The following is a 25,393-nucleotide window of genomic DNA, read 5'->3' as shown; positions in this document are numbered from 1 at the left end:
GTCTTTCAACGGGAGAGGTCCTTCTAGATATTCATCCATTTTATTAAAGCTTTGAGCTCTCTAGAATATATATATTAGTATACCACCATTGGACAAGAGTAAGTCACTAGCCACTGTATCTCCCATTGTATTTTCTTTGCAGGCTCCGTTTAGGGATTGAGATTTTTCATTTTATTGCTTACGATTACGTCCTCTGACCGTCCTTGCATCAAGATACTAATGGCCGCCTTTTGTTTATTTTGAGTAGCTTATTGTAATTGTAAATTAGTCTATTAACTCCTAATTATTGTTTTATAGTAGTGCCAGCTACTATTCAAGACAGTATTAATTGTTATACTGTACTATTATAATATTTAAATAAATAATTTCCACTTGGAAAATCCTGTAAAACCAAAAAAGTTAATTAACAATAAACAACAACTTGACCTCTATCCGCCATGACAGCCACCATGTTGGAGTCAGTACTCGATACATCCGAGATAAAAGATTCGAATGATCTTAATAACTTACCCACGGATAAACTAGATTTAGTTTTAAATAACAACACAACCCCCAATAAATTTTCAGATAAACAACTTGTTTGGGACCATGATTTTGGTACCCCCCAAACAGGAACAAAACAACCTTGTGATGCTTCTACCCCCCTAACGGACGGCTCGCAAACCCCCCCCCCCCCCCCCCCCCCCCCCCCCCCCCCCCCCCCCCTATTCCGGACTCCGGTTAGAAATATAATGGCTGACATATTAAGTAAACCTTGCTTGTCAACCATAGAAGAAATTCCTTCCGACGAATCTTTTTCGGATTCCTCACCCCATCCGGGGGGTCAACGTCGCCGGGGTCGCCGCTGACCTTGATAATAACATTGGTAATGGCGATGAGGAACCCGATTCCTCTTCTGGATCCAATAATTTAATCATACACTTGGAAGAAGATCTCCCAGAAGTTCCCCCTGTTGAAATAAACACTTGTCCCAACCCAACCACCGACTCTGTTGTTATTGGCGAGGTAAGCGCCAAATCTGATCTTGACGCAGCAAGCGCCAGTGGGTCACAGTCACCACCACCAGCTTCAACTAAGACAGTGAAGAAGAAGAAAAAGATCCTTCCCCCTACACCACATCATGAGGGCCACAGAAAGAGGAGGGTGGTGGAGGAGGTGACCCACGCATCAACAGATGAAGAGGTGGGTAAATATAACATTAGCACTGCCAATCGTTACAGACTTTTGGCAGACGATATATACGAAAAATACTCCGGAGATGAAACCACAAAAAAAAGCAAAATCATTGTCAAACCCCCCACTTCACCCCCCACCCCCCATATCTGGAATTAGACAAGTCTTTTTTGCTGGAAAAAATCCAACCAGGTATGAGTATTTTTTTCTGCAGGAATCCATTAACTCTATCTCTTCAGATGCTTCTTTTAGTCTTGAAACTTCCCTTTTCTTTTTCACCAGGCTCACGGATGGAAGAGTTTTCATTCACTCAAAAACAGAGACACCCCTTCTTAAATTAGGCAGCTACTTCTATCTCCGCCCCGACCCCAACTCCAGTCTTAGCGTAGAGATCCCCTACTTAGTCAAAACATTCATCTCCAGGTTTTAAGCTCCATTCCCCCAAATAACGTTAACAGCAGTCTATCACCTTCCTCTTTATACGGTTCCGTTCAGGTCCGCACTCCCCCGACAGACGTAAACATGCTAACGCCAGACATTCCCAGTCTGGAGCTCCACGCGGTAAGACGTGTTTGTTTCGCTGGTGCACACTGCACGTGCTTTCATGTGCTCGACTTGGGGATCCTTCATTTTGTTGTTTTTGTCAGCGAAATGAAGTTTTCTACTGGGATGTATGCGGCCATTGGAACTGATAGAACGCTGGAACGCTTCTCGTTTCGACAGTCTGCACCACCAGGTTGGATTCTTTTTTACCGAGATTCCTCGCCTCCACGTCATTTCTCCGTCTAACTATGTTGACTTGTTTTTTTGTGACTCGTATGACGGCCATTCTGCAGAACGCCACACGGTTGTTCGCGTTTAGTCTCTACATGTCCGAGCCTGTCCTAGCAGCACTGGAAGATTGACCGCCCCACTCTAAGAAGAAATAGGAAGCGGGGTCGGCCCCTACTACTCTTTTTCTAGACTTTATTTGCTTTATTGTGATACCATCTCGTATCCTCCGGAGTCGGGCCCGTCCGCACCACTATACCAACCCATGACGACTGGACTATACCCTAGTCTGATACTCTCTCTCGTTCAGACGGATCCGGCTTCTCAAGATCTGTATTTCAGCACAGCACTACACCTTCAACGTCTATCGACTGTCAATCTAGGGGTTTTCTTGACGGGATGCAACCCATCTCGTCCCTATAAGCTGTGCACCCAAATGGCCTTAACGAGGCCACTCACGAGGACATATCGATCGGACTTTAAACTTTTAGATCTGCGTTCAAAAGATTATGTCGAAATTACTCTCTTTTTTTTAATTATTATTAAATAGTCCGATCCTCTCTTCTTTTTCTTATTTAATTTTGGACCGTCCTTCTAAAATGCTCCAAATTATATAAATATTATTCGGCCGAGCAGTTAATTCTATTTTTTTTCTTTTTTTTAAACATTTATTCTATTAACTTTTTTACTAATTGCTTTTTTAAAAAGTCTGCCCATTTTCAACTCTACCCCCCCCCCCCCCCCCCTCCATCCCGAGTCAGGTCACCGATCTTATCGGAGGTCGGACTCGGGATGGGCGTGTTCGACACCCTAGTGGTATATGGGCACGTTAAACAAGTTATCATCATCATCATCATCATCTAATGCCAGACAAACCCCACTCTCCAGCTGTCTTTCAATGAAGGTGGACGTGACTACCTGCGCTCTCGAGCTGCCCCCACCACCTGGGGGGACTGATTGCCAGCTTCGGCCCTATGTTGGAGTTTCGGGTCACGTATACCGGGTCACGGGCGACCGTGACTTTGGTGTACGGTGACCCGCCTCCACAGAAGAGGAAAGGGGGGGACTGGAAGAGGAAGAAGAAGGAAGAAACCGGTGTTAGGGACGGCCCAGGGGCGGACAAAGCTGGCGGCTCAACCGCCAGTAGCGCTCCCTTTTGTGACACCGCCCCCACCGAGTCCTCCGGAGAGGAAGCAAGCACTCGTGGACCCTGCATCCCCGGAACGGCCGTACACCACCCAGGACATCCAGATGTTCAAACGGACGAGTGTGCCACCACCGACTTCCACCTCCACCCCAAAGACGACGACTCCGGTGCAGCGGTCAATAACCGGCGACGAAAAGGAAGGCGACATCACCGACCACCCAGCCAGCCAAGACAAAACCGCCGCCGGAATCCACTCCCCCTGCTGACCACAAATGGACCATTGCAATCAGTGGACTTCGCCGTCACCTCCATCAGTACATGCAGGGGGACACGCTCGAACCACGCCTACTTCGGGGAGGATTTCTTAACGCCAACTGGAAACCAATGGAGGACGGCAGCAGTTTTGAGCTCCACTCCAAGATCTTCGGTGGAACCAAGGGAATAGTCGTCATGCACAGAAGGGACCAGACCTACAGGCAGTGCATCCTGTTTTGGGAACTCGACAACAGATCGATCCACAGGATGCTCAAAGCGGTCTGCGGCACCGACTATTCCCTGGTGGTCAAACATCTCCAGCAACTCAAGAAACAGCTGCCGTCACTCCGAGACACTCCAAGCTCCCCGAAGTAGAACAACCTTACCTAGGACAGGTATCCTCCTTTTTGGGCTTAGTTGGACTTTAAACACCTTTTGATCGAGCTTCAAAACTCTTATGTTTATTTTTTTATAAATAGTCCAACGCATTTTACTTTGGGCCCGTTCAATTGCTCAAATCACCTTAAAACCTTTTCGGCCGAGCAGTCAAACTTATTTTTGGGTTTAAATTCAGTCCGGACATGATGATAGGTGCAGTTATTCTCCGTAGACATAGGTTGTTCTAGTTAGACCCGAAGGAATCGAAATTCAGCCAGTCAGAACACGGCCCATTTTCGGTGTCTACTAGTCGGTCCACGCAGTCGCTGGACCTTACTAAATACCTCACTTCCAAGCTAACTCTTGATGAAGCTGGACGCTGTCGCCTGTGCTCTCGACTTGCCCCCCCCCCCCCCCCCCCCCCCACCTGGGGGGATTGATTGCAAGCTTTGGATCGCTGCTGGAGTTTCGCGTCGCGTACACTGGGTCACGGGCAACCGTGACATTGGTGTACGGCGACTTGGACTCGCAGAAGAGGAAGGGAAGAGGACGGAGGAAGAAGAAACGTGCGCCAGGAGCGGCTCAGGGGGGAACAAAACTGGCGGCTCTACCGCCAGCGGTCCCTTCTGCGTCGCCGCCCCCGGCTCGGCCCAAGACGAAAGGACCAGCTCATCCGGACCCGCCGTCAACACCGAGGGATGCTCTCAACGTGCCGATGTGCGAGACGCCAGCAGACGGACCTCCATCTCCCTCTACGCCACCGCCTACACGTAACTGGCCACTGTCACCAGTCTTGCCAGTTCGGAAGGCAGCGGTCCAGGCAGGAGCCGTTGCGAAGAGGAAGGCCGTCGCTCAGCCGACAAGGCAAGGCCTCCAACTTCACAGGCACTGTCCCCCTCCGACTCGGAAGCCGTCTGGAAAGTTCAGATCGGGAAAATCAGGTCCGGCTTCCTGAAGTTCATGCAGGGGGACACCTCGGATCCGGCATTACTGATGGGCGGACTAGTGGAACCAGAGCTGAAACAACTGCCTGATGGAAGCGCTTACGAGCTACACACCATCAAGTCTACAGCCGGCAAGACGGGGTTGGTACTAACTCAGCGCCGAGAAGGAGTCTACCGACAAGCGGTCCTAGTTAGAGAGATGGATAGCCATACCATCTACAGGATCGTCAAGGCCCTTTTCGGCAACGACTACCGGAGTGTTATAACCATCCTCGCCGACCAGAGATGGAAGCACTTCATCCCCGCCTTTGCCGGTTCTCCGCTCATCAGTTCGCCGTAGGCCAACCTCCACACCCTAACGGCCTTAACGAGGCCACTCACGTGGACATATAGATTGGACTTTAAACATTTAGATCTTCGTTCAAAATTTTATGTCGAAATTACTTCTTTTTTTTAATATTATTAAATAGTCCGATCCTCTCTTCTTTCTCTTATTTATTTTGGACTGTCCTTCTAAAATGCTCCAAATTATATAAATAGTCGGCCGAGCAGTCAATTCTTTTCTTCTTCTTTTTTTGGCTTGTAATTTTTTTTTTTTTTTTTTTTTTTAAATTACACTATTAACCTTTTTACTAATTGCTTTTTTCAAAATTCTGCCCATTTTCAACACTAACCCCCCCCCCCCATACACACACACACACACACACACACATCCCGAGTCAGGCCACCGATCTTATCGGAGGTCGGACTCGGGATGGGCGTGTTCGAAACCCTAGTGGTATATGGGCACGTTAAACTAGTTATCATCATCATCATACTAAATACTTGCATTCCGCTGTTAGATCGCTATGAAGCTGGACGTTTCGTCGTGCACTCTTAACTTGCCCCCCCCCCCCCCCCCCACCTGGGGGGACTAATGGCAAGCTTCGGAATGCTTGTGGAGTTCCGCGTCGCGTACACCGGGTCACGGGCGACCGTGACTTTGGTTTACAGCGATGCAGACTCCCGAAAGAAGACAAGAAGAGGAGGAAGGAGGAAGGAACGTGCGCCAGGTGCGGCTCAGGAGGGAACAAAGCGGGCGGCTCAACCGCCAGCGGCGGTCCCGTCTGCGTCGCCGCCCCCCACTACAACTTCGCCGAAGAGGAGGATGATGCCACCAGCGGAGACCACCTTGGCAGGCCTACTGAACACTGCCATGGCTCAGTCGCCGCCACCGCCTCCTGCTTCGACTTCCACGCCTGCTCCGGTGCAGCGGTCAACTTTACCGACCGCTCCCGTTGAGCAGGCAAGGGACCCTGTTGTTGTTGCGGCAGCGAAGCGCAAGGCCACTACACCTGCCATCCAGCCAGACACAGACAAGCCGCCGAGCCGACAACGTACCCCCCCCCCCCCAGCCCAGCCGGAAGACGCATGGAAGCTTCAAGTCAAGAAGATCAAGCCAGCGTTCCGGCATTGCGTGCAGGGGGACACCACCGACCCCGGCAAGCTGATGGGGAAGTTCCTCAACCAGGCCTGGAGACCACTGCAGGATGGTACCGAGTACGAACTACACCATCTCCGGACCAAGGAAGGCCACTCGGGACTCGTTGTGACTCACCGGCGCCGAGACTGCTACCGACAAGCGATCCTGCTACGAGAGATGGATAGCCAGAACATCCACAGGATCGTCAAGGCTATCTTCGGCGCCGGCTACCACCAGGTCATACCAGCTATTATGGACAGGAAGCACGAAGTCCCGAACTTGACCACCGGACCCCTCATCAGCTCGCCGTAGGCGTCAACCTTTTTCAAGACACATAGATTGGACTTTAAACTTTTAGACCTCCTTTCAAAATTTTATGTCAAAATTACTCTCTTTTTTTTTTAAATATTATTAAATAGTCCGATCCTCTCTTCTTTCTCTTATTTATTTTTGAACTGTCCGTCTAAAATGCTCCAAATTATATAAATATTCGGCCGAGCAGTCAATTATTTTTATTTTTGGCTCATAACTTTTTTTTTTTTTTTATTATTCTACTAACTTTTTTCTTTTTTATTTCTCTTTACTAATTGCTATTTTCAAAATTCTGCCCATTTTCAACACTAACCCACCCCCCAAACCCCCCCCCCCCCCTCCCCATCCCGAGTCAGGCCACCGATCTTGTCGGAGGTTACTCAGGATGAGCGTGTTCGAGGCCCAAGTTATCTAATTTCTTTTTGACCGCCCGATCTAATCTAGCGACCAAATTTCATGAGTAGAATTATTATTTTTAATTAGAGATGCGCATCAAAATTTTAAAGGCCCACTATTTAATTTTTGGATGTAAATTTCAAAATTGACCCTATTTGTTAGGTTATCCCTGTCCCGAGTCAGACCCCCGATCCTATCGGATGCCGGACTCGGGATAGGCGTGTTAAACCAGTTACTAAGCTAAGCTAAATACTTGTATTCCAAATTCCGCCCACCTCAAACTCCCCCTCCCCCCCTTGTCCTGGACTTAGTCACTGGCGAAGTCAGAGACCAAGCCCATGACAGGCGTACATGAAGCTTTCGTGGCATATATGTACGTTAAACCCTTATCAACAACAGACAAACCCGAAGCCAACTCTCAGGCCACTCGGCGGTCTCCGACTCCTTCCGAAGTGGGTTCGGAGACGGCCGAGAGGCCTTCCCATAGTAAACTACCATCTGCGGACAAGTCCGATCCTCCAAATAACAAACATAAAATCCAGCCTAGTGTTAGAGCGTCTGCCTCACCAATCCCAAATCCCACCCAAAAAGACTGTACGGCCCCTCCCAAAAAACCTAGCCAACCGGTTGCAGAGGGAATATGGGGGGACGAGCCGTGCGATATCTTTGGCCCAGTAGCCACTGTCTTCTGTTCCAAATTTATAGAAGAATTCACCGTAGTTAAAACAAAAAAATCTAAACGCAGTCTCCAGTTCGATAACGTAAACAAAGACCCAGTCCGTTCACATTTTTTGCGTTCCCCAACCAAAAAATCACCTCCCCGGAAACGGAAAATAGCTCTTAATTCAACATGTCCCGGGGGTGAACAGTTAACAAAAAAAATTAATCAACCAACATTTAATGAGGAGTACCCCCCACTCCCACTTAAAACTCCACCATCCAAGGGTACCCAGGTACCCTTGGCCTTCTATAAAGGGGTGGAGCCAGCTAAGGGCGGTTCTGGGATCGCCCCCCTTCATAGTATGGGACCTACCGCACCACCCCAGTTTACTGTGGTCGGTACCAAACCAAATAAAGAAAAACTAAAAACCCCTATAAACAATAGCTCTACCATACTTCACTTGCAGACGGCTGGTCAGGATGCCACCCGGACCGCTGTCTGCAGTACAACTTCAAAATACTCTAACTAAAGAAAACCCAGATCTAGATATCAAAAATGTTACAATTTGGAGAAATGGCTACTGGGATGTCCTTTTAAAAGATAAAAATAACTGCGTGGACCTGATATTTTTCAGGTCCCAATCATACCCACTACTAATGTTCAGACCTAAACCAATAAAATGTGCGCAGTGCCAGAGATGGGAACACAGCATAAAAAAAATGTCGCTCTAGGGGGGATCCGGTTTGCTTCAGGTGTGGGGACAAACACCCAAAGCGGGGGACGGACAACCCATGTACCAACACACTAAAATGCGCTAACTGTAAGAGTCAGCACTATACACAGTCAGGAGTGCCACCACCATCAGGAAGCCATACGGGTATTAAACTCTAAGCCCAGAGAGGAGTCCGTCCACCCGCCAAGGGGGGCTTATAACCCAGTCATGCGCCAAAGACACACACCGGCAGCCGCCCCACCCCCCCCCCCCTTCTTAGAACAAATAATTTTAATGCTGGGAACGCCTACACAAAGCCCCCCCCCCCCCCCCCCTTTAATGAGAAACAGAAACAACGGTCCAGATCAGCCCATAACAGCAGAACAACTTCTGCGTGTTTTAACTGGGCTGTTTCTGGACGGTTCCCTGGGGGCACCTATCAAGGGAAATTTAGATGAGGAAACTATTAAAATGGCCACACACTCAGCCTGTTCAGCCTTTTCGCACCACCTCGGTATTACTATCAAAGATCCTAAAGTTCTAACAAATAGCTTCAACTGGTATGCACCGAGAATGACCAAACCAACTCCTGTCTCCACACCTAGCCATCACAATATAGATTAGATTAAATAATTTAATAGAGCTAATAATTAGTATTGCTTCAAATCAATTATGGGAGACAGGAGAAATAAAGTTACACCTAATTATCTAACCAAACTTAACAATAACAGTAACAATAACAATAGTGTAAATAATAGTTATAATAATAACAATAATAACAACAGTGCTAATAAACAAACTAAAATTAAAGTAGATAAATTTAAAGGTTTGGCCATTCTCCAGTGGAATGCTAAAGGTATTAAATCACTAAACCATGGAGACGAATTAAAGAAATATATTATAGATGCTAAACCGGCCATAGATGTTATTTGCATACAAGAAACCTGGCTAAATAATGGTAATCAAGATAAAGCTAAAAATAAAAAATATTTTGCTAATTTTAATATCCCAGTGTATTTCGGGGTTTTTTATAATAATAATTTTTCTACTAGAGGAGGTATAGCTACCTTTGTCAGGAATGACCTGTCTTACTCCCGCATCCTGCTCAAGGAGACCAAAAATAATATTGAGGTCTTGGGCACTACAGTGTAAGGCGGAGTCGAGAATGTAGATATCTATAATTTTTATGTCCACCCAGGCAGTCATCATAATAAACTTACTATAAATAACTACCTGGACTCTATCTCTAAAACACAAACAAATAAGTTAATAGTAGTAGGAAACTACCGTTTCTGGGACACTTTCCCCCATTGGATTAACATAGGATAAACCGAGCCTCTCCCACCGAGCCCCCCGCGAGCCTCTCTGGCGAGAGGCGCTAAAAATAGATGGGGTTTCCCAATCGAGCTAAAAATAGAATGAGGTAACCCTCCTTGTGATGGCCACCCTTCGTGATGTACCCACCCATATGCTCCATTGCACCCCACTCAACCCCAAACCACATGTTCTAAACGACTAATGGGATGGCTAATGTGTGCAAAACGCAGACTGTGACAGAGACCAGTCGGTATGTTGAAGCCTGCGAGAGGCGCTAAAAATAGATGAGTGATAGAGACATGTCTGTACGCTTGTTGGAGCCCACGACAGGCGCTAAAAATAGCTCGGGTTTCCATAAGCTCAACATGAGGAAACTCTCCCTTCAGTGGACTTCGAGGTTATTTTCTACTATGCGATAGGGCCCCACTCACGTGTTAAACAGTTTAGAATGTATCGATGCCCTATTTGACAACACTGAATTAGATGCAACAAGATACAACAGGTTTGGACCTGTCTTCGTACCACAGACCGAGTAACAGCCAATCTGAACGTTTATGGTGGTGACGTCACTGGAAATCCCCATGCCTAAAACTGTGTATCAACAAAACATGTTTGGACTTGTCTCGTTACTTCGCGGATTTTTAGACGTGTTTCAACTTGTTGAGTTTTAGCAGCCGATGGGTATATAAAGGCTGGATTTCCCCCAAACAAGTTATTCAATCGCCGAATGCAGAAGCAAAAGGTCACGTTGAATTTTACTCGAGAAAAACAAAAGCCATCTGAAATGTGAGTATACACTTTAGAATAAACGAGTAATTTATATTTGTTTATTTATTTATTTAGCCTGTTATTTATTTATTTATTCCCATTACCCATCGAGTTTACAAAGTGTAATCCAAATGGTGGAGGAATGACCGTGTAAAAATAAACAGCGATTTATAGCCGCGTTTCGGTGTTGTTTCCTGTGTGCTTCACGGAAGTCGACAGCGATTAGAACCAGGTTGTGATGCGGACGAATTCACATTTAACTGATTATAGTTTCTCCCTTATCGACGAAGTATTCATAAGTGTAGAATATGTCAGACTGTAGTATCGTTTAAATGATTTATAGATTGTATAGATTGTAATTATTTTATGCTATAAGCATGGTGGAATTGAACACGTTTGAATGTGCGAGGTATAACGGTTTGGGATGTCTGTAACGGGTGATATATAACCATTTTTTATTTATTAAATTATTTTATTTATAGTATTAGTGTCAATACGATTTTACTGTGGTATTAACATATTAATTTAGCAGATGACAAATACTGCAAAAGTCCCAGGGCCATCCTAAGTGCGGGAGACAATTTAAAACACGCCTTCACCGCTCGGTGGTCATATTACAAATGATGGTGGTATGGCTATGTGTAAATGAGCGAGTTTACTTTTGTAATAAATAAGGGGTGTCAGATAGTATTACAAATGTAGATTTAACACCACCAGACTATTTACAACGGGTTTTCACCCTATTTTTAAACTATTCCAAATGAAGGGTATATATAGGATAGTAGCTAAAATTATAAATCGAGACGAAACATTCTGTTAGTGAAATTATTTTATTGCAGTATGGAGGCCCAGACAAGTATGGAATATGGAAGAACAGCCAAAAGGCAGAGGCTCGAATACGGTTGTAGTGACTGTGGTCAAACCTTTGCACACAAACAAAGTTTAAACCGTCACAAGAAGACGGCCCATGGAAGTCCGAAGCTAACTTGCAGTCAATGCAAAATGACATTCACGAGAAGAGATAACCTGCATCGTCATTTGAAGACACATTTACAACAGGGGGGTGCTAATGAAAGTACTCCACGAGGGACATCTGCCACCGAACCAACACCCACTCAACAAGAACCTGTCGAGCCACCGTGTGACCTTCAAGACCTAGGAGGCACTATGCAGGTTCATACCATCCCAGGAGAAGGTATACAGAAATACGACCCCATGACATTCCTGAAGGGAAAGTACGACGAGGTCAAGAAGGTGCTGAAGCAAGCCATCAAAGATCGAGGTGAGCTAAAGTGGTACCTGACCATCAAAGTAAAGATGAGCAGGCGGAAAGGTGAGGTGGTGGAACCCCATTTCAGAGGCAAGTGTCAAACGTCTCTTAAATTTGAAGACCCAGATGAAGGGATGAAGGAATCGATTAAAAAGATCTATACTTCTTTCATCGAATTTCAAAGGCAGGGTAGCAACTGGACGGTGGATAAGGTGGTAGACCTCACCATTCACATGGCTCGGTACCGACCCCTTCGAGGCTCGAGTTACACACCCCTCCCCATCAAATTGAGAGCTAAGCATGCCATCGTCAATGTTCAGAATCGGGACCAGAAGTGTTTCATGTGGTCGGTCCTGGCGGCATTATACCCCGTCAAACAACATGCAGAGCGGGTGGCTAAGTATGCTCAATACGTCAATCAACTTGACACCACTGGCATTTCTTTCCCCGTTAAACTGGTCGATATTCCCCGGTTTGAAAGGCAGAACAATATTTCTATCAACGTGTTCGGTTACGAAAAGGGAGACGTTTACCCACTCCACGTGACCAAACAACGTTTTGAAAGGCACGTGGACCTGCTGATGATCGCCAACAGTAAAAAGTCAAATTTTTGCTGGATCAAGGACTTGAACCGGCTACTATTTGATCAGAAAAGCTATGGACATCGCCATCATTATTGTCCTTACTGTCTACAGGGGTTCACAAAACAGAGAATTTTGGATGATCATCTTGTTTATTGTCAAACACATGGTCCGCAGAAGGTTGACATGCCCAAAGACGAAGACAAATGGCTATATTACAAGAATGTAAGAAAACAACTCAAAGTTCCCTACATCGTCTATGCTGATTTCGAATGCCTCCAAGTGCCTATTTCAAGATGTGAAAAAAGCCCAGAGTCATCCTCCACTGAGAAAATAACTAAACACGTCCCTTCTGGGTTTGCCTATAAAGTGGTTGGCTTGTCACCTGAACATTGCAAACCACTTGTCACCTATAGAGGATTAGATGCCACCGACAAATTTGTCGAGTGCATAGTCAAAGAACAAGAGGACATAGAAGAGAAATTTAAACAGTGTGAGCTAATGGTGATGACGGGACGAGATTGGCAATCATTCAAGACGGCCACGCAGTGTCACATATGTAAGGCACCACTCGGTCCTAATCCAGTCAGGGACCACTGTCACATTACTGGAGAGTTTAGGGGTGCAACCCACAGTGAATGTAACCTCAACTACAAGTTTACTGGGCGCATTCCCGTTGTTTTCCATAACTTGAGAGGCTATGACAGTCATCTCATCATGCAGGCCATAGGAAAAATTCAGAGTAAACCCATCAGTTGCATTCCCAACAATATGGAAAAGTACATCTCCTTCAGTCTAGGGTGCATGGATTTTATCGATTCCTTTCAGTTTATGAACTTTTCCTTAGAGAAACTCGTAAGCAATCTGGCCAAGGAAGGACCTTCTAAGTTTGTCCACATGACTCAACATTTCGGCGCAGATCAACTGCCCCTTTTGTTGAGAAAGCAGGTCTACCCATACGAATACTTTGATTCTGAAGCTCGGTTCTTAGAGACCCAGCTCCCACCCAAAGAAGCCTTTCGAAGCTCCTTAACTGATGAAGACATAAGTGACGAGGACTATGCTCATGCCCAAGGAGTATGGGAGGAATTTCGCATCCGAGACCTCGGTCAGTACCACGATCTGTACGTTTCAACAGATGTTTTGGCTCTAGCAGACGTTTTTGAAAATTTCCGGGGTATCTGTTTGAACTATTATGGACTCGACCCAGCTCATTTCTACACGTCTCCAGGTCTGGCATGGCAGGCAGCCCTAAAGATGACTGGTGTGAAACTCGAACTTCTTACAGACATCGACATGCACCTCTTCATCGAAAAGGGACTTAGGGGTGGAATCTCCATGATATCCCATCGTCATGCCAAAGCTAACAACAACCAGGTCCCAAACCACGACCCTGATCTTCCCAATACCTATATTGCTTATCTAGATGCCAACAACCTTTATGGGTGGGCCATGTCACAAGCCCTTCCAGTGTCTGGGTTCCAGTGGCTAGATGATCCCCATATAGATGTGACCGAGGTACCCGATGATGCATCTGTAGGCTACATCTTAGAAGTCGACCTGGACTATCCCCAAGAACTACACGACCTCCATAACGAGTATCCTCTTGCTCCAGAGAAAATGACGGTGACTGAAGACATGCTATCTCCCTATGCTTCCCAGCTTCTGAAAGAGCTAGATATGAGTGGCATTTCAACAGAGAAAAATGATCCCAAACTTGAGACAGAAGGAGAGATATGTAGTGCACTACCGAAATTTGAAATTGTATATCTCACTGGGCATGAAACTGACCAAGATCCATCGAGTGTTGGCCTTTGAACAAAGCCCATGGTTGAAGGCCTACATCGATTTCAATACAAACAGACGCAAATGTGCCCAAAACGATTTTGAAAAAAGAGTTCTTCAAACTGATGAACAACTCTGTCTTTGGCAAGACGATGGAGAACCTGAGGAAGCACGTGGACGTGAAATTGGTTAACAATTCAAAACGCGCTCGCAAGTTCATTGCCAAACCCACTTTTCATGCCTTTCGCATTTTCAACAAAGATCTGGTGGCCATCCACATGCAGAAGCAACGGCTGATTTTGAACAGACCGATCTATGTGGGTTTCGCCATTCTGGACATTTCGAAAATCTTAATGTATGATTTTCACTATAACTACATCAAGTCCAAGTATGCATCCAAAGCTCAACTCCTGTTCACAGACACCGATTCGTTGTGTTACTACATCCAGACAGATGACATCTACCAAGACATGTTACAGGACTCCAATCTGTTTGACACTTCAGAGTATCCCACTGACCATGTTCTGTATAGTACCGTGAACAAGAAAGTATTGGGTAAAATGAAGGATGAGACTCATGGAATCCCTATCCAGGAGTTTGTGGGTTTGAAATCCAAAATGTATTCCCTCATTTTTGAGGAGAAAGGTGAGCTGGTGGAAAAGAAAACGGCCAAAGGGATCAAGAAGAGTGTCATCAAAAGCCACACAAAGCATGAACATTACAAACAGTGTCTCTTTGAAAGACGCATACACATGTCAAACATGACTCAGATCAGGAGCTATAGCCACCAACTGTACAACATCAAACTGAATAAGTTAGGGCTATCTCCCTTTGATGACAAAAGGTATCTATTGTCTGATGGCATAAGCAGTCTTGCCTATGGCCACTATCACATCTCAGCATAAAACATTAGGACCACCGGATAGTGTAGACTAAAAATGCCACCACCGTCATCTATATAAAGGGGCGACGTTCACGTCAACCTCATTTCGAGTCTGACTGTCGAGGTGTCAAGATGTATCAGAACACTTGTCCAGAATGTGGGAAGAACTTTTCCAGGAGAGACGTCATGTTGAGACACTTTCAGCATAAACATACTAATGACCTGCCACCACCACCGCCGCAGCCGCCGCAGCCGCAGCTGCAGCAGCTGCCGTCGCTGTCACCAACTACCTTGCGTCATCCTTTCACCATGATCATGTCGGGACCCACCTCGTGTGGTAAGACCTTTTTGGTGTTCAAACTGCTGTGAGATGGAAGAATTCACCCACCTCCCCAACGCATCATCTGGCTCTACAAACGATGGCAGCCTCTCTATGATACGATTAAATTGGTTGCTCGAGTGGAATTCGTTCGAAGCATACCTGGGGATCTTGAAAAAGATCATTATTTAGACCCCAGAGTCAGAAATCTCATCGTGTTGGACGACTTGATGTCTACAGCTGGAAAAGACCCACGCATCACTGACCTGTTCACCGAAGGAAGTCACCACCGAAACCTCTCCGTGATTGCCATCAACCAGAACCTCTATAACAGCAAGGATCCAACACAAAGAAGAAATTGTCATTACCTGGCACTTTTCAACAACCCCATCGACAAGCAACAAGTGATGACCTTGGCACGCCAGATGTACCCAGGAAATACCCAAACGTTCATGCATCCATATGAAGATGCCGTGAAAGAGCCATACGGTTATCTCTTTATCGATCTGAAGCCGTTGACACCCTCTACAGAAAGATTACAACCTAATGCTCTGGATCAAAAGGACGACACCCCTGGAGAAGAGCTGACAAAGTCTATAAAAGGGGAGAACAGTCAAGAGATGTTTCATTCTTATTCAGACCTTCAAAGTGAGCAGACGTGTGAAGAAGAGCTCCCAGAAATGTATTCTTGTGACGATTGTGGATTAGTGTTCCAAGACGTGCACGATTTGCAGAGACACGTGAAAACATGGTGTCCCGAAAATAGAGGGGAACCTCCTGCAAAGAGAGCTAGATACGAGGTGGAAGAAAGGCATGATGACACCCATGATGAGTGGGAAATGGCTGGACTGGATTATCTGTGGCAGCTAGTCTACAATTGTTATAAAGAGGATATGCGTGAAGACCGACAAAACTACTTGGATAAGGGAAAGTCTGAAGAATGGGTGGATCGAAAGATAGCCAAGTCATGGGAGCAGACATATTTCAATACATTGGCAAATGCATTGCTGTTCACTCGTTGCTTCTCTCGACCTTCTTTGATGAAACCGATTCTAGACAGAATCCACAAGATGGAAAGCACTGCCGAGTACACGACACTCAAAGACAAAATCAAACCACTCCTGAAGAGGGTGGCTGAAAAAGTTAGTTCTCACATTGACATACCCGATGAGGAATCAGACAGTGATGAATCTGAAAGTGAGGAAGAGGAATCAGACACCGAAGACTAGACTGTATATAAGGCATCTCCTTTGCCAATAACTGTTATTGATGCTGAAACTACTGAAGTGTGAGGATCATGTGGGAAGATTACTTGAAAGACATTTATTATGATCCATCCAACCCGGCCAGTTTTTCTGGTCCAGACAAACTATAGATACGTCAGAAAAGCCGGGAAATACGTCATTAGCAAGAATAATATCAGAAAGTGGTTGCAAAAACAGGAGTCATACAGTTTACATCGTCCAGTCAGAAGAACGTTTTCCAGGAACAGAATCGTGGTCACAGGAATTGATGATCAGTGGTCGGCCGATCTCATGGACATGGTAAAGTTTGCACACTATAATCGTGGTTACACCTTTGTGTTGGTGGTAATCGATGTTTTCTCCAAATATCTGTGGTTGAGGCCCTTGAAAGACAAAAAAGGACTGATAGTGGCAAAAGCCTTAGAAGATGTATTCCAAGAAGGTAGACAACCCACTCGAATTCGCACAGATAGGGGTATGGAGTTTAGAGCAAAAGACATTCAAAGACTTCTTAAACAATGAAACATTCGGCATCTGCTCACCAACAACGAAACCAAGGCTGCAGTGGCAGAAAGAGTCTTAAAAACCATCAAGACCCGATTGTACAGATACTTCACATACAAACAGGACTACGAGTACGTCGATCATCTGCAGACATTTGCCAACAGCTATAATTCCACCTATCACAGAACCATTGGTATGGCTCCAGCCAAAGTGAGCCCAGGCAAGGAAACCAACATTTGGTGGAAAATGTATTGGCCAGAGAAAGATGTTAAAACAAAGAAGAAACGTTTCCAATTCAAGGTTGGAGATAAAGTGAGACTCTCACATCTGAGAAATGTATTCACTCGGGAATATGACGAGAAGTGGATAGGAGAAATCTTCACCATTAGCCAAACCCTATTACGTGGTGGACTACCTCTGTATCGAGTGAAGGACTATAATGGCGAAGAAATCCATGGCACTTTCTACCAGTCGGAGCTACAGAAAGTAGACGTCAAAGATGACGACCTGTGGACAGTGGAAAAAATCCTAAACACGAGAGGTCGAGGGGTCAACAAACAGCACTATGTCAAGTGGTTGCACTGGCCCAAGAAGTTCAATTCCTGGATACGAGCCTCTGACGTTCAAGCTATTCAATAGAACAATCATTGTACATTGAAGATAGTTTTTGCCCTTCAGGCCTATCGATGTAACCCTATGTGTGTCCATTTTATATATGTGTAGTAGTCTCTAGAGAGACCAGAGATTGTAATTAGAAATAAATGAAAACCAACCCAAAATTTCGCTAGCCCACACAAGTCCCGCTCGAATCGATGGACGGTTGGGAGGTATGGCACTGCGTTTTGTTTTTACTGTTAAATTAGAGTGGTTGAATCTGGAGTTCCCTATTTAACACTTGCTTGGGGGTCTATATCACATATGGGGAAAACAAAGTTAGTATATGAAGGGAAGGTTCTATTTTTAGCTTGGGGAACTCCGATCTATTTTTAGCGCCTGTCGTGGGCTCCAACAAGCGTACAGACATGTCTCTATCACTCATCTATTTTTAGCGCCTCTCGCAGGCTTCAACATACCGACTCGTCTCTGTCACAGTCTGCGTTTTGCACACATTAGCCATCCCATTAGTCGTTTAGAACATGTGGTTTGGGGTTGAGTGGGGTGCAATGGAGCATATGGGTGGGTACATCACGAAGGGTGGCCATCACAAGGAGGGTTACCTCATTCTATTTTTAGCTCGATTGGGAAACCCCATCTATTTTTAGCGCCTCTCGCCAGAGAGGCTCGCGGGGGGCTCGGTGGGAGAGGCTCGGTTTATCCTATGTTAATCCAATGGGGGAAAGTGTCCCAGAAACGGTAGTTTCCTACTACTGTTAATTATTTTAGGAGATTTTAATTGCCTCAATTCTTTATGGGGATCTACCACTAATGATAAACAAGGGCTTATTATCGAACAATTTATGGAAACTGTTAAAACTGTTTGTTTAAATGATGGGTCTCCCACCTTTTTTTCTGACTCCTACCATTCCTGGACCTGGCTAGACCTCACTATGGTCTCAGAGGAGATGGCGTCTAAATGCGAGTGGCAGGTCATTAATGATTTTAATAGCGACCACCTCCCTATTATTACACATTATAATTTAAATGGGACATGGAGGGAAATACCTAAAGTTAAAGAAAAATGGAATTTTAATAAAGCAGATTGGCCAGGTTTCTATCAATTGTGCTTGAATCTTAGGCCGGATAATATTACAAATAATAACATAGATATTTTTAATAAGAAGTTGATTGACAATATTATATCAATAGCAAATAAAACCATTCCAATATCAAATGCTAAAGTCAGATATAACTCAGTACCCTGGTGGAACGATAATCTTGCTAATATTATTAAACATAGAAATAAAATGCGTAAGAACTACCAGAGGGACAAAACTGGATAATTTAGGCAAATTCAAAGAAAGTAAATTTAAAGTTACACAAGAATTGTTCAAACTTAAAAAAGACTCATGGAATAAATTTTGCTCATCATTAAATAGTCAATCTAAGGTTACAGAAGTATGGGCAAAAATAAAACGCATCCAGGGAAAACCTCTTGCTAAATCTTCTCTATTAAAAGCTAATAAACTTTACACTACTAATCAACAAAAAGCTACAGTATTTGGACAAACTTTCCAAAAAAATTCAAGCAATGGTAATTTCCCACTAAAATTCTCTAATAAAAAAGAAACTATAGAAAAAAATCATAAAATTCCCCTGGATGCTAAATTTTCTAAATATATTACAGATTATAATATTCCATTTTCCCTCCAGGAAATGACTGAGGCTTTTGCTCACAGGAAGGGTACCGCTCCTGGTCCGGATAAATTTAACTATCTTTTCTTCCAAGACATGCCTGAAGCTACCCTCAGACTTTTCCTGTAACTTTATAATAAAGCCTGGAAACAGGGTCATCTCCCCCTTGCATGGAAACATGCTGAGGTTGTCAGCCTCCCCAAGAAAGGGAAAGATTTAACTAACCCATCTAACTACCGTCCTATCTCTCTAACATCTAGTGTTTGCAAAACCATGGAGGCCATGGTTAATTCCAGACTCAGCTATTACCTAGAAAGTAACCACCTTTTGACCATATACCAGAGCGGTTTTAGAAAAAACCACTCTACCTCCGACCACCTTTTTCGACTTCAATCTGAAATTGCAAATGCTTTTAGTCATGGTGACAAAGTGGTCGGAATATTTGTTGATCTGGAAAAGGCTTATGATATGGTTTGGCGACACGGGCTACTAATTAAGGTGTATAACATGGGCATTAGAGGGCCTATGTTTGCATTTATTGAACGTTTTATTAACAATAGATCTTTTACTGTTAATGTTACTGAAACATTCTCTGATATCCTTAACCTTGAGAATGGCATACCCCAGGGATCCGTAATATCCCCAACACTTTTCAGTATTTTTATTAATGATCTAGCTATTGCCCTTACTAGCTCGTCTAGTAAGGACACCAAGCTTAGTATTGGTTTATTTGCTGATGACACAGCTTTCTGGCGATCTGGAAAGTGTGTAGAAAAGATTAAAATAGATATTCAAAAAGATATAGATAAACTACAAAATTGGGCTGAAACCTGGGGTGTTACCATCTCAAGGTCTAAAACCTCTGCTATCCTTTTTACTAATAATAATTTCAAGAGACGGTATAAACTTAATTTCTCATTAGATAATCACCCCATAGCTCAAGTACTGTCAGTTAAATTCCTGGGAGTCATTTTTGACCTAGCATTATCTTTTAATGAACATATAAAAGAAGTAGTTAAAAATTGTAATAATTATATTAATTTACTTAGAGTTATATCTGCAACCAAATGGGGGGCTGACAGACACACTCTTTTAATGATTTTTGAAGCATTTATCGTCTCCAGGTTACAGTATGGTGCCCAAGCCTTCTGCTGTGCATCAGCTACCCAGCTGGATAAGTTAGAATCAATACAATAAAGGGCTTAGAATTATAACCAAAATCTCCCCGGGCACATCAAACGACAGTCTGCGTGTGGAGCTGAATATTCTTCCTCTCAGTGTTAGGCGCACCCAGCTTTGTCTTAAACACTGGTTTAAAGCTAAATATTTAGTACCATTAAATCCTGTAGCAACCATGAAACCGAATAATGATGACTACTTACATATTAATATTAATTCCGCAGTTAACTTTAATAATAGAATGGCATCTAATTTAGAACTCTTGGATTATAATCTGGACAAATACTCTCCACCCTTGGTGCCACCCTGGCTAATTAAACCGCCGAATGTCCCCTTGCTCTTAAGAAAGGAAATTTTAAAAACAGAATTCGAACCATTTAAAAATATAATATTTAGAGCAGCTTTAAATGATTATTACCCTGACCACATCCATATATACACAGATGGCTCCAAGGACCCACTTTCTGGTAAAGCAGCCATGGCCTTCTGTGTCAAGCCTAGCTTGCCTAACATTTCTAGCTCCCACCACGCCAGAGTGACAGCCCACGTTTCTGTATTTACCACTGAATTGATGGCCATTTACTCTGCGCTTAAGTGGATTCTTACTAATGCTACTAATTATCCGACTCCCCAAAAATTTCTTATATTATCTGACTCCCTGAGCTCACTACAAGCTGTCCAGAATCTTAAATTCAAGAGTTCTTACTTAATTAAGCAAATTATAAATATGATTAATTTTAACAATAGTAAAGGGTTATTTATAACTTTGGAATGGGTTCCTGCTCATGTCGGCATCTCTGGCAACGAAAACGCTGATTTATTAGCTAAAAAAGCTATAGTTATGGATAAAATTGAAATTAATATCAATATTAATCTTAACGAAACCATGGCCATAGCTCGTAAAAAATTTCTTAACTTTTGGCAAACCGAATGGAATATCAAAACTAGACTATGGCATTATCTAATCAAACCTAAAGTTAATTCGAAAAGACCCACTTATTCTAATGTTAAAGCCGAAAAAATTATTACTAAACTGCGCCTTGGTGTCGTTTTCGGTCTGAACGACACTCAATTTGAAATTTAAAAAAAAATAGATAACGTAAGACGAAATGTCTTACGTTATCTATTTTTTTGTAATAAATACACTAATGAAAGAAATACTCTTAAAAAAATAATGGATAATCTTAAAATTAAATTTAACCCTGTTAAAATATTTAACCCGCCCCCCGCTCTCAAACAGGAGGTGGAACGGGCTATTCTAACTTTTGTAAATGATACTAAAATAATTATATAACAAGTAGCTGGCACATAAAATTGTAATTAAGTAAATAAGCCAAGAACGGTCCGAGGACTCTATTGTTATACTCAATCAGGAGCCTGCTAATTTTTAATACTCACCTTACAGCGGAGGACAGATGGCTGGTGGCAAACTTTGTCCAGGGTGGTAACGGTTCTGGCCTTACCCTCCCGTGGACAAACCGAATAACTATTTCTATAATATTTTTTAACTCCTTAATGAAAAATGTTTATTTCTTTTTTAATTAATTATATTAATAAACTTTTTCTCCTTTTAATCCATTTTAGAAACATCGAACAGCCTATACACACTATTCTCTCATTCACTTGTTGGCGTATTGACTGGAGAGTTGTAACATCCACATTCCTCTCTTCCTTTTTTTTCCAGAGAAGGAATCGAAATCCAGCCAATCGCAGCTGCTTATTATCCGCCTGTTGTTCCTTTAACACTGGCTTTTTTTTTTTAATCTCAAACGGCTCCGACTAGGGATTGAGATTCAGCCAATCGCAACGCACCTTTCCATACTGAGTGTCGACTATCGATCCGGTTCACTCCTAACACACACTGTGTATTCTTTCTTCTGTCTTAATTGACGACTGCCGCTCACGAGCGCTCCCGAGGTGCCATTCGGTGATATCCGGAGAGCCGGGTCTTGCCGTGTGCTGCCTTGGGACATCGCCTTGCGCGGCACATCTTATTATTTCTTCCATCTTAAGTTATATGGAATCTTTCTTCCCATTTTCTTTCTTTTCTTGCTGGCCTCTGCTAGTACGTCTATCCTTTACTGTTATCTTTACTTAAATGAATATCTACTGGGTGCTGGGGCTATTGGCTGGGTGGGATCGGGTTCTGACCAATTAGAACCCGGTCCCTTAATAAATGTCTTCTATTTGGTCCGTGCTCTTAGCCGGCCAAGAAAACGATAATCTGAAACCTAGTGTGAGAGTGGTTGCGTGAATGTTGGGGGCACTGATTACTAGTTATGGTGTGCTTCTGGAGTACCGCGTCGCGTACACCGGGTCACGGGCAACCGTGACTTTGGTGTACGGCGAAACGCAACCACAGAGGAAGAGAAGAACGAGACGGAGGAAGAGGAGAAACCCGCAGGGAGCGGTTCAGGGGGGGCCAAACCCGGTAGCTCAACTACCGGCAGCGGCTCCTTCTGCGTCGCCGCGCCCTGCGGTTTCGCCCGAGAAGCGGAAGGAAGAGACCGTGGTCCCAACCTGCCCTACTTCACAGACGGCCCCAGTGGAGGAGACCTGCACAGAAATCTGCACAACTCCGACCCGGCGGCCCACTTCATCTTGGGCCTCTCTTGCGTCCAGTCGCACGTCGCCAACTTTACCGGTGACAGCGACTGAGACGCAGGGCCGTCAAGCCGCCGTTGGAAAGCGGAAAGCGGAAGCGCCGATTGCGGTTACTACCATCAGGACACCGCCGAAACAACCACAGCCACCACCCGAAGGTGCAGAGTCCGGAGACACCATGGACCCCTGGACTCTGCACGGGAAGCTGAATCGGCGCTACCTTAACTGCTTTGTCGGGAACATCACAGACACCAAGAACCTTCCCACGGTCCCGCGTTGCAGGAAATTTGAGGACATGCCCGACGGACGGGGGGAGTACGAGCTGCACCCAGTGACGTTCAAGGACGGGAAAAAAGCTGTGTGTGCAACATACCGTCTGGACAACCGCTACAGCCAGGCTCTACTGTTCGCAGAAATGGACAACATTTCGATCCATCGACTGATGAAGAAGGTGTTCAGCGAGCAGTATCCTCTTATCACCAGACTGTTAGCGAAGCCAGACATCCACCAGCTGATCCCCAACTTGGATACGAGGGTGTGGCTCTCCTCCCCCTAGTCAACCTTATCTAGGACAGGTAACCTCCTTTTTTTGGGGCTTAGTTGGACTTTAAAAATTTGCGATCGTGGTTCTAAATTCTTATGTTTATTTTTTTATAAATAGTCCAACGCACTTTACTTTGGCGCCCGTTCAATTGCTCAAATCACCTTAAAAACTTTCAGGCCGAGCAGTCAAAACTACTTTTGGGTGTAATTTTCAAGTCCGGACATGGCTGGATTAGGTATTCTCATTTTTTAACTTAGGCAGAAAACAGGTCTCACCAAGGAATCGAAATTCAGCCAATCACAGCACGGCCTAACTTGGTGTCTGCTATTTGGTCCGCGCTTTCGCTGGACGCTACTAACTGGCTATTTTCCAAATTCTGCACATTCAAACTCAATTCCCCCCCCCCCCCCCCCCCCCTGCCCCGGAGTTAGTCACTGGCGATGTCAGAGATTAAATCCGAGGTGGGCGTGCCTGAACCTCTGTGGATATAGGCACGTTAAAACTAGTGTCACGGTCACGTGAATGTTTGTTTTTTCGCCGTGGCTTGGCGGCGCATACACCTGGCAGTGTCTGTGCCGCCCGCCACAGGCGGAATATATGGCTGGGTGTGAATGTGTTTTAGTTTTTAATTATTTATGGTATATTGATTATATTTTTAATTAATTGTTATAATAAATGTATTAATTAGTTGTTAAACCTTCCTTTTAGCATTTTAACTTAGTACTATTTTAACTTACATGTAACCGTTTTTTTAAAAATCAAACAGGTTTTAAACGGTATTAATTTGATCGGTCAATATTGTATATATACAAACAAAAAAACCTGACCGGTACTCGGCCCCACCCACTTAACGAATAAGTGGTTTCTTGGGTGACACCGAGGATTATATAGCAATGACATTTGTCATCCGTGTAGGTGACGCACCCCTTCGGGTGTAGAGCTCACGAATGCTTGAGGAGAACAGCGAGGACACCTCACCCCACGAACTGGATCAACCTACATGCTAATCAACATCAACAACGACAGCATATACGTTTCACCACTACACCAGACGGCGGCTCGCGGGCTTTTTCTTCATATATCATCATTCTCATATCATTCATTTCATCTAAGTATGGCCCACCCGTGTTCTATGGATAACGTGGGGGGGGGGCGGGATGGGGGGGGGGGGGCGGGATGGGGGGGGGACGCCGTGGTAGGGTGCTTATTCGGGTGCGATAGGGCGTTGGCGGTTTGGACCGATAGGGATGCCTGTTAGGAGGCCTCCCACCCGGAACGCGCCCCCCCCCCCCCCTCCATGGAAATCCGGACTGACCGGAGTGGGCCTCCCGCCTGTTGGAGCGCCGGATTGGTCAGTGGCGCTGTGTTCCCCCCTTTGCGAATCCTTTATCCTCCAGGGCTAATTTTAAATTTAAAAAAAAAAATATATATATATAAATATTATTATCAATTAAACAACTATATTATATATTTCTTTTGAACTGCCCGACTGAAAAATTATTTATATTTTTGCACCTACTAATTACATAATAAAAGAATAGAATGATATAGGTTTTTTTATTTTATGGTGCTACTATATTTAATATATAATATAAATATATGATAATGGTAGACCCCAAATTGTTTTAGTTTTTTGATTCTTTTTTAAGTGGTCATACCACACTATTAAAAATTATCCCCTGCATTTTTCGCACACACTTCCCCCCCCCCCCCCCCCCCGCCCCGGAGTCGGTCACTGGCGAAGTCAGAGGCTGAATCCGGGGTGGGCGTGCCTGAACCCTAGTGGATAGGGGCACGTAAAAAGAGTTGCCAGTCCAGTCCAGCTATCTGAAGATCGTCGAAGGGCGTGAAACTCTGAGTAATAGCGTAGGACCAAAGTGCAATATATATAT

General features: G+C 44.5%; 1 protein-coding gene across 1 annotated transcript in view; it reads right to left on the bottom strand.

The window, feature by feature from the left end:
- The window catches only part of LOC121378200 (solute carrier family 15 member 4-like), a 136,728-nt gene that overhangs the window by 52,403 nt on the left and 58,932 nt on the right, over positions 1-25,393 (bottom strand). The window lies entirely within an intron of this gene.

The sequence above is a fragment of the Gigantopelta aegis genome, chromosome 8, assembly GCF_016097555.1.
Source record: "Gigantopelta aegis isolate Gae_Host chromosome 8, Gae_host_genome, whole genome shotgun sequence".
NCBI classification, from domain to species: Eukaryota; Metazoa; Mollusca; class Gastropoda; order Neomphalida; family Peltospiridae; genus Gigantopelta; species Gigantopelta aegis.
Note: the sequence above shows the minus strand (reverse complement) of the source record. Positions and strands in the feature narration are given on the sequence as shown.